This window comes from Sus scrofa, chromosome 11 (genome assembly GCF_054392235.1).
Source record: "Sus scrofa isolate SSC_HxYL_T2T_F1_AM1 chromosome 11, Sscrofa_HxYL_maternal_Yorkshire_Landrace_v2.0, whole genome shotgun sequence".
NCBI lineage: Eukaryota > Metazoa > Chordata > Mammalia > Artiodactyla > Suidae > Sus > Sus scrofa.
In genome coordinates this window covers 78,254,381-78,264,617 of record NC_139393.1, presented here as the reverse complement: position 1 = coordinate 78,264,617, position 10,237 = coordinate 78,254,381, and positions in this window count along the sequence as shown.

Sequence of the window (10,237 nt, the reverse complement as noted above, 5' to 3'; positions counted from 1 at the left end):
GAATTCCCCCAGCCAGGGATGGAACCTGTGCCACAGCAGTCACAACACCCTTAACCTGCTGTGCCACAAGGGAACTCTGATGGTCTTAGAATCTTGTATGAGTTATATCCATTGAGTCGGACAATCAGATGGAATATTTTAATGGACTTCATTGTAGAGAATCTTGAACATACACACAGAAAGGACAATAGTTTGATGGACTTAATGTGCCCCTCGCTCAGCTGTCACACTTTCATCTATAGTCATGCCCACCTTCTCCACTTCTCCATTACCATTAGTTTTTTTTTTTTTTTTGGTCTTTTTTGTCCTTTTAGGGCCACACCCATGGCATATGAAGGGTCCCAGGCTAGGGGTGTAAGCAGAGCTGTAGCTGCCAGCCTACACCACAGCCACAGCAAGGCCAGATCCGAGCCTCGTCTGCGACCTACACCAAAGCTCACAGCAATACCAGATCCTTAACCCACTGAGCAAGGCCGGGGATCGAACCTGCAACCTCACGGTTCCTAGTCAGATTTGTTTCCACTGTGCCATGACGGGAACTCCTCCATTAGTATTTTGAAGCAAATCACAGATACATAATTTTTTTGTGTGCATGTCTTTTTAGGGCTGTACCCACGGCATATGGAGGTTCCCAGGCTAGAGGTCTAATTGGAGCTGGAGCTGCCAGCCTACACCACAGCCACTGCAACGCAGGATCCGAGCCACATCTGCAACCTAAACCACAGTTCATGGCAACGCCAGATCCTTAACCCACTGAGCGAGGCCAGGGATAGAACTCGAAACCCTGTGGTTCCTAGTCGGATTTGTTAACCACTGCACCACGACGAGAACTCCCATAGATACATAATTTTATCTATAAATATAATACATATGTCTCCAAGCTATTTTTAATAACCATTTCATATCTAAGAAGTAACAATACTTGCTTAATATCAAATATTCAGTCGGATTATTTCCAGCTATCTTTTATGCATTTCATTTTCTAATAGTTCCCACTCCACTATTTTTCTTACAGTTTTTCCAAGTGGAAAAACAGAACAGGTTGTTTTTCTCTGTAGTTTCCTACAGCCTGTGTTTTCCTGATAGTCTTCCCCATTTCAGATTGAAATTAACTTTGAATTCCTACTTGTTCCTTAAAAAGGTTTCAAACAGATGACACATGTGCAGCATTTAGAAGAAGATATATTGCTTCAGAAGATTGCCTGTCACTTCTGGCAATGCAAACTAGAGCTGTTACAGCTATGGGGCTATTACATATTTATATGCTATGTAGAGCTGCTATATAGTTACATGTTATATAGGTCTGTTGTATGTTATATAGAGCTGTTATGTAGTTAAAGCTGTTTTGGCTGAAACAGCAAAGTTTTTACCATAAAAAATAGGGAGAGATTAAGTGACTAGCATTTGTATTGTGAAGAAATTGTACTGAGACAGCAAATGTTCTATTTGTCAATTGAAAAAAATTACAAAATTTTGAATACAAAATTAGATATGAAAGGGAATATTTATTTAGAGTGAGAAATCAATGCCAATTTTCTTTTTAAGGCCACACCTACAGCATATGAAAGTTCCCAGGCTGGGGTGAATCAGAGCTGCAGTTGCCAGCCACAGCCACAGCAACACCAACACCAGATCCTTAACCTAACAAGTGAGGCCAGGGATCGAACCCACATCCTCATGGATACTAGTCAGGTTCTTAACCTGCTGAGCCACAACAGGAACTCCTATTTCATTCTTAAATAACCAGACTTACTTACTAGTGGGACGTTTGTGCCTGTTGGGCACTGCACAACTTTTCAAACTTTGGGAATCAGATTGGACAACGCACACGCATTTTTGTGCATTACTTGCTTTTCTTTCTGCCACAGCTGGAAAACTCAGCTTCACCAAGAAATTACATAATGGAAAGGAATGTCACACCATCTAGTAATGAAACTGTGAACTACCTAAGCTAGTGGTTCATGCTGTACCACACAGAGGTCACTGTCTTTCTCTCACAATTAAAATAATCCCACGTGGCTGCAGGGCATAGGTTTGGAAACCCTAACGAAAAGAGCAAACAAATAAAAGACCCAGGAAAAGACCGCCCTCTGTAGCCAAAGCACCAGGAAAGGGGAAGCTGGGCAGGACAGGACACTTTTGGCAATAACTGCCCTAAGCCAAATACCAGAAACAAATCATGCCCTTTCCTCTCTCCATGGGTCCTAGGCCCAGCACAGTGTGCGCAGAGCTCTCACCTCCATCCTCGTCCTCTAGTCATAAGCTGACACACCTCCCCCTCCCTACCAGTCCAGGGTTAAGGTGTCCACAGAGACTGTGAGTGATGCCCAGACTTTCACCAAATAGGGGAACCAGCTGCCAAGTTGGACGATACAAAGAGGAACTAGATTCTCATAGTTCCTAAAACAGTCCAGACTCTAATCAAATATGACTCATCGCACCAAGAATCAGGAACATCTTATCTCACCTGAATGAGAAAAGGATCGGTGCAAGACAACTTTATAAGTCAACTATACTTCAATAAAATTTATTTTTTAAAAATAGGAGAATCTGTGCAAGATTTTAAAGCAACCATCATAAAAATGCTCCAGCGAGCAATTATGAACAGTCTTGAAACAAATGAAAAAGTCACAGAAAACAAATAGAGAAGAAAAGAACCAACTGAATTTTTCAAGCTGGAAAATATAACTAAAAAGCTCTGAGTTCCCTTTGTTTCTCAGCGGTTAACAAACCCAACTGGGATCCATGAAGATGTGGGTTCGATCCCTGGCCCCACTCAGTGAGTTAAGGATCCAGTATTGCTGTGAGCTGTGGCGTAGGTCACAGAAGCGGCTCAGATCCCGAGTTGCTGTGGCTGTGGCGTAGGTTGGCAGCAGTACCTCTGGACCCCAGGCTAGGAGTCGAATCACAGCTATAGCTGCCAGCCTACACTATAGCCACAGCAACGCAGGATCCAAGCTGCATCTGTGACCTACACCACAGCTCAGGACAACACCAGATCCTTAACCCCTTGAGCGAGGCCAGGGATTGAACCTGCAACCTCATGGTTCCTAGTCAGATTTGTTCCCGCTGTGCCACAATAGGAACTCCCCGGTGTTACTTTCTTGTGTTCAGATTACAGTACCTTGTGCTATCATTCAATTATAGCAACTAGTAAGATTTTTTAGAAGTAGTCATTGCCAAGTGTTGGGCCAAGGAGAGCAAGATGGGCCTTGAGCAAGTGAATTCAGTCAAGTTACAGGATACAAAATCAGTATATGAAAATCTGTTGTGTTTCTGTATGCTAATAATGAACAATAAGTAAGAGAAATTTAGAAAACAATCCCATTTAAACTGCATCAAAAAGAATAAAATACCTAGGAATGAATTTAACCAAGGATGTGAAAGATCTATTCTCTGAAAACTACAGGACATTAATGGAAGAAATTGAAGAAGACACAAGTAAGTGAAAAGATATCCATGCTCCTGCATTGGAAGAACAAATATGGTTAAAATGCTCATATTCCCCCCAAGCAATCTACAAAGTCAATGCAATCCCTCTCAAAATTCCAATGGCATTTTTCACAGAACTAGAATAAAAAATCCTCCAATTTATACGGAACCACAAAAGACCTCAAAGAGCCAAAGCAATCTTCAGAGAGAAGAACAGAGCTGGAGACATCAAGATCCCTGAAATTCAAACTATACTTCAAAGCTATGGTCATCAGGACATATGCTATTGACATAAAAACAGACACATAAATCAATGCAACAGAGTAGAGAGCCCAGAAATAAATCCACGCACACATGGTCAATTAGTTTATGACAAAGGAGGCAAGAATACACCATAGGGATAATTCAGTGTTTTCAGTAAATGGTGTTGGGAAAACTGGAGAGCCACATGCAAAGAGAATGAAACTGGACCACTATCTTATACCATACACAGAAACGAACTCAAAATTGATTAAAGATTTGAATTTAATAGCTGATACCATAAAACTCCTAGAAGAAAACATAGGTGGTGAGTTCCTTGACATTAAGCTTGATAATGATCATTTAGATTTGACACCGAAAGGAAAGAAAACAAGAGTGACAGAGGTGGTGGTGATGACAATGACGTGAGGAGGAGACCACATCAGAAAGCTTCTGCACAGAAAAGAATCAGCAGAAAAGGCAACCTACTTCATGGGAGAAAAATTTGTAAATCATGTATCTGTAAGGGGTTAATATCCAAAATATACCCAAACTATGTAAGGAACTCACACGATTCAATAGCAAAATAATGAAACAATCTGATTTTAAAATCAGAGGATTTGCAATAGCCAAGACATGGAAACAACCTGAATGTCCATCGAGAGAGGAGTGGATAAAGAAGATGTGGTACACATACACAATGAAATATTACTCAGCCATTAAAATGAACAAAATACCGGCATCTTTGGCAACATGGATAGATCCAGAAATTATCATGTTAAGTGAAGTCAGCCATACAATGAGACCCCAACATCAAATGCTATCACTGACATGTGGAATCTGTAAAAAGGACACAATGAACTTCTTTGCAGAACAGATACTGACTCACAGACTTGGAAAACTTATGGTTTCTAAAGGAGGCAGTTTGGGGGGTGGGAGGGATGCGCTGGGGTTGTGGGATGGAATTCCTATAAAATTGGATTGTGATGATCATTGTACAATATAAATGTAATAAATTCATTGAGTAATTTGGAAAAAAGGGCAGAGGATCTAAGTAGACATTTTTCCAAAGAAGACATACGTATGGCCAACAGTACATGAAAAGATGCCCAACATCAGTAATCATCAAGGAAATAAGAATCAAAACAACGATGGAATATCACCTCGCACCAGTTAAAATGACCATTATCAAAAAACAAGAATAGGAGTGCCCGTCGTGGCCCAGTGGAAACCAGTCTGACTAGTATCCAGGAGGACGCAGGTTTGAATCCTGACATTGTTCGGTGGGTTAGCGATCTGGCATTGCCCTGAGCTGTGGTGTAGGTCGAAGATACGGCTTGGATCTGTCATTGCTGTGACTGCGGTGTAGGCCAGCAGCTACTCCCGATTCAACGCCTAGCCTGGGAACCTCCATATGCTGTGGGTGCAGCCCTAAAAAAAAAAAAGAAAAATAGCAAGTGTTGGCAAAGATTTGAAGAAAAGGGAACACTTGTACACTATTGGTGGGAATGTAAACTGGTGCAGCCACTGTGGAAAACACGACAGAGACTTCCTCAAAGAATTAAAAATAGAGCCACCATATGATCCAACAATTCCACTCTTGGATATTTATCCTAAGAAAATGGAAACACTAATTTTATTTTATTTTTTTTATTTTTATTTTTATTTTTTGCCATTTCTTGGGCCGCTCCCATGGCATATGGAGGTTCCCAGGCTAGGGGTCGAATCGGAGCTGTAGCCACTGGCCTACGCCTGAGCCACAGCAATGCGGGATCCGAGCCGCGTCTGCAACCTACACCACAGCTCACGGCAACACTGGATCATTAACCCACTGGGACTGAACCCGCAACCTCATGGTTCCCAGTCGGATTCGTTAACCACTGCACCACGACGGGAACTCCAAAACACTAATATTAAAAGACACATGCACCCCTATGTTCATTGCAGTATTATTCACAATAGCCAAGACATGGAAACAACCCAAATGTCCACTGATGAGTAAAGAAGATGTTATATACACGCACACACATTTCAGCCATAAAGAAGGAATGAAATCTTTCCATTTGTGCCAACATGGATAAACCTTGAGGACATTATACTAAGTAAAATAAGTCAGATGGAAAAAGATAATGATCATATGATCTCACTTACATGTGGAATCTAGACACACACAAAAGAGCCAGGCTGATGGACACACAGAAGAGACTGGTGAGGAGTCTGAGGGGTGGGGTGGGCTGTGGGCAATGGATGACAGGGGTCAAAAAAACTCCGAAGGGTGAGGGAGAGGTGGGGAAAGCAGTTCTGCTGCTTTCAGTGACCAGGGATGGATGGCTTGACTCACTTTAACGTTCCATTTCTTCGAAACCTCCTGGTCCCTCCAAGGAGAACATACTTACCACCAATTCCTATATTTTTACCAGTTTCATTTGAAGACTCATACATCTCATACTTAAGTCGTTCACTGGTTTTAAAAACACTGTCAAAACCTCTTCCTGATCCTGTCTGCACAGCATATAAACAACCTCATGGCTACCCCGGCAGCTCAGGGAGATATTTCCCCTAAATATCCAGAAAAGCCTACCACCACATCTCAGCCGACTCCTTAGTAGATTTAGAACATGCAGACGATCATAGGATTACAAGCATTATTACAAAATAAGCCCTATCACCTCTCCTTGCTGACAAAAATAGACTGGAACTCTGGAAAGGAAAGCTTGCCCTTCATCCAAGAATCTCAACTGATTGTGAGCTGCTGCACCATGAATTTACCAGGACTCAGCATGACTCTGTGTTCATTCTAAGTTAACACATCATCAATTCTTCAAAACTCAGCTGTTGCTGGCATATCATCTTCCAAAGACAGTAAATAAATTGCGACATACATTCTAAACACCAAATAATTCCGTCCTGATGTACAACGCAGAACCATGTGACAATACCACGAGCCGCCACTTCTTTAGGGAACCGCTGTTCCCACAGATGCCAGGAAGGGTCATCAGCCAGCAGTGCTCAAGCACCAGGCACACTCAATAGACGTGATGTCAAGTTTACTCCACACACAGACTGTGGCATTATTACACCCATTTCACAGATGTGGAAACGGAGGTTCCGGGTTTCAATAACTTGCCCAAAGTCACCAGTGAAGGAGCAGCATCTGAGTTCCACCCCCAGCTTAATTCCAAAGCCTCCTTAGAGAACAGAACATACAATTCGCATTACCTTTAAAGATCACGCATGAGATCGCAAAGGCAGCTGTTATAGGCTACGTTTCCAGACACAGAGGGGAGGCCCTCTTCCGCCCCCTTTCCGGAGGCTGGGTCTCCTTTCTCGTCCCACCTTGAACTCCCTGCACTCCTGCGTTATCCCAAGTGTTGCTCCCCCCCGCCCCAACCCCACTGGGCAGCTGAAGCCAATGGGAAAGTGGAGAGGCACCGAACTGCCAGCCAGGAAACTGGCTCAGGCCCCGCTCTCTTCCTATTTGCCCGACCTCCCTGGGTTTTTTGTTGTAAAGTAAGAGCCTGTGCTAGGTTCATAGTTTCCCCATGTCTCTCCAGGAGCCTAAATAAAAGATAACCTGACTTTCCTGCGAGCATGACCTCAGCGGTCTCCTAGCCTAAAGTACGATGGTTTGCAGTGAAATTTTTTTTTTTTCTTTTTTGCTATTTCTTTGGGCTGCTCCCGCGGCATATGGAGGTTCCCAGGCTAGGGGTCGAATCGGAGCTGCAGCCCCTTTCCTGCGCCAGAGCCACAGCGACGCAGGATCCGAGCCGCATCTGCAACCTACACCACAGCTCACGGCAACGCCAGATCGTTAACCCACTGAGCAAGGGCAGGGACCGAACCCTCAACCTCACGGTTCCTAGTCGGGTTCGTTAACCACTGCGCCACGACGGGAACTCCTGCAGTGAATTCTTTCATGAAGCCTTTCTTAACGGCTCACACCAGCCCACCGTGACCTCCTCCTCTTCTGAATTCATGGCCCAACACTTGCCATATAAAAGGCTGTCCTGACACGCACAGGGCCCAGGGCGAGAACGCCAGGGACACCCACATACCATTTTTCTATATCCGTAAAAGTTATAAATCAAACTAATGAGCCGTCATATAAAACATGTTCTATCTTTCAGGGCGACAAATAAATCTTCATGATGCACTGGGAGTCCGGGCTCAAATTTAGACTCCTCGGAGCTCTTGGAGATCTGCTCGGGGAAGGGACAGTGCAGAGAGGGCCCCTCTTGGTCAGGATTCTGGCCCACAGCGCCCCCCTTTCCTTTCCAACTTGGCTCTGCTCCCACCAAGAAGGAGAACTGCATGCTTCTGGGTGTGGACACAGCGGCACCCACCCACACCCACACCCACACCCACACACAGAGCAGTCCCTTGCCCACTGCTGGGTCCTGCCATGTTTGTTCATTCCCTGGAGAACAAACTGGGAAAACAAACACATTCAGACCCTACCAGTTGGCTCAGAACTGTTGCAATGGGGTGTTCTGGACCCTAGAAACCCACAGCTCGGTCCAGAAGATGGGTGGGCACCTCCTGGTTCGCGCACACTCCTTACCTAGAAGGTGGGCTCCGGATGCAAGAAAGCCAGGCTCCCTGAGACATGTAGGCAGAGCATCTCTTGCAGGAAACCAAAGGCAGTATTAATTCTGCAACCTTCCTTTAATGCTTTGTTACTTTTTTTTTTTTTTTTTTTTTTTGGTCACACTTGAGGCATCTGGAAGTTCCTAGGCCAGGGCAGTGACCCAAGCCACAGCAGTGACAACACTGGACCTTAACCTGCTGAGCCACCAGGGAACTCCACGCTTTCTTCCCTTTATTTCCCCTTATTTCCCTCTTGGGAGAAAAAAATCTTTTGCTTCCTGTGGGTCCCAGCCTTTCCTGACCTACCAGCTTAAGTGAGATAATTGGATATTTTCCTTCCAATTATCCATTTGGATAATCGACAGTGTTTCTTTTGCAAAACATTTTTTTGCCACAGCCACAGCAACACTGGATCCTCAACCCACTGAGCAAGGCCAAGGATTGAACCCACAACCTCATGCTTCCTAGTCGGATTCGTTTCCCCTGTGCGAGAACTTGGAATTTTTAAATTTTGATGAAATCAAAAGGATCAATATTCTTTTTAATCAATTGTGCTTTAGGTATTGTATATAAGAAAAATATTTTCTCATATTCTAAAAGTTTTCATAGGTATAGGTTTTACATTCAGATCTATGATGAATTTTAATTTAACTTTTGTATATGGTGACAGGTATGGATCAGATTTTATTGTTATATATATGGATAAATTTAAAGGTTTTTTATTTTATTTTTTCTCTAAATATTTTCTATTATTTATTTATTTGCTTTTTATGGCTGCACCCGTGGCATATGGAGGTTCCCAGGCTAGGGGTCGAATTGGAGCTACAGCTGCTGGCCTACGCCACAGCCACAGCCACAGCCACATGAGATCTGAGCCAGGTCTGCCACCTACACCACAGCTTATGGCAATGCCAGATCCTTAACCCACTGAGCGAGGCCAGGGATCGAACCCACAACCCCATGGTTCCTAGTCAGATTCATTAACCACTGAGCCACGAAGGGAAGTCCTTAAAAGTTTTTTTAATCTTTTAATTAATTTATTTATTTTTTAGCGCTGTACCTGCAGTATTTAGAAGTTCCCAGGCTAGGTGTTGAATCTGTGCTACAGGTGCCGGCCTACACCACAGCCATAGCAATGCCAGGTCCAAGCGGGATCTGCAACCTATGTACCACAGCTCACGGCAACGCTGGGTCCTTAACCCACTGAGCAAGGCCAGGGATCAAACCTTCATCCTCATAGATGCTAGTCGGGTTCCTTACCTCTGAGCCATAGTGGGAACTGCTAATTTTTTTAAGTTTAAATTCTTGTTTTGTCACTCTTAAAAAAACTATAAATACATTTCAGGCTACAAGTTTTGGGGTGAATATTTTTGATACATCCCCATGTTTTTGATATTTAGTTCCTTTGCTGCTCATTTTAATGGCTTATAACTTCTACTTTGTTATATTGTTTAATCTATTATCTAAAAGACTTTAAATCATTATAAAACATGCCTCAAATTTCAAAGAACAGGACAACGAATCCCTGCATACAATTTCCCCAGATTCAACAGTTACCGAGATTTTTCCGCATTCGTCTCATCTATTCATTTCTGTTTTCTTTCTCTTTATGAAAGTATTTTCAGGAGACTCCTAGACAACGGCTCATTTCCTTTCAGCAAACTTCAGTCCCTCCGATAGAAAAAGCATTTCCTGCTTTAACCACAACGTCATTATCGCATCTAAGAAAATGAGCAGTAATTCTGCAGAACCATTTTACAATCCGACTGGGATCAAGTTCTCCTGATCGGCTCAAACTTTTTGTACACATTGTTTATTCAAATGCAGATGAGTCAGAGCCCACGCGTTGGTTTGGCGGTTGTGCTTTTTGAAGACTTTCCCGCTCCCCCGTTCCCTGCCATTGGCTTGTTCAATCAGCCAGACCCGTTGTCCCCAAAGAATGTCCCAGGTTCTGATTTGTTTCTTTGTATCTCTGGTT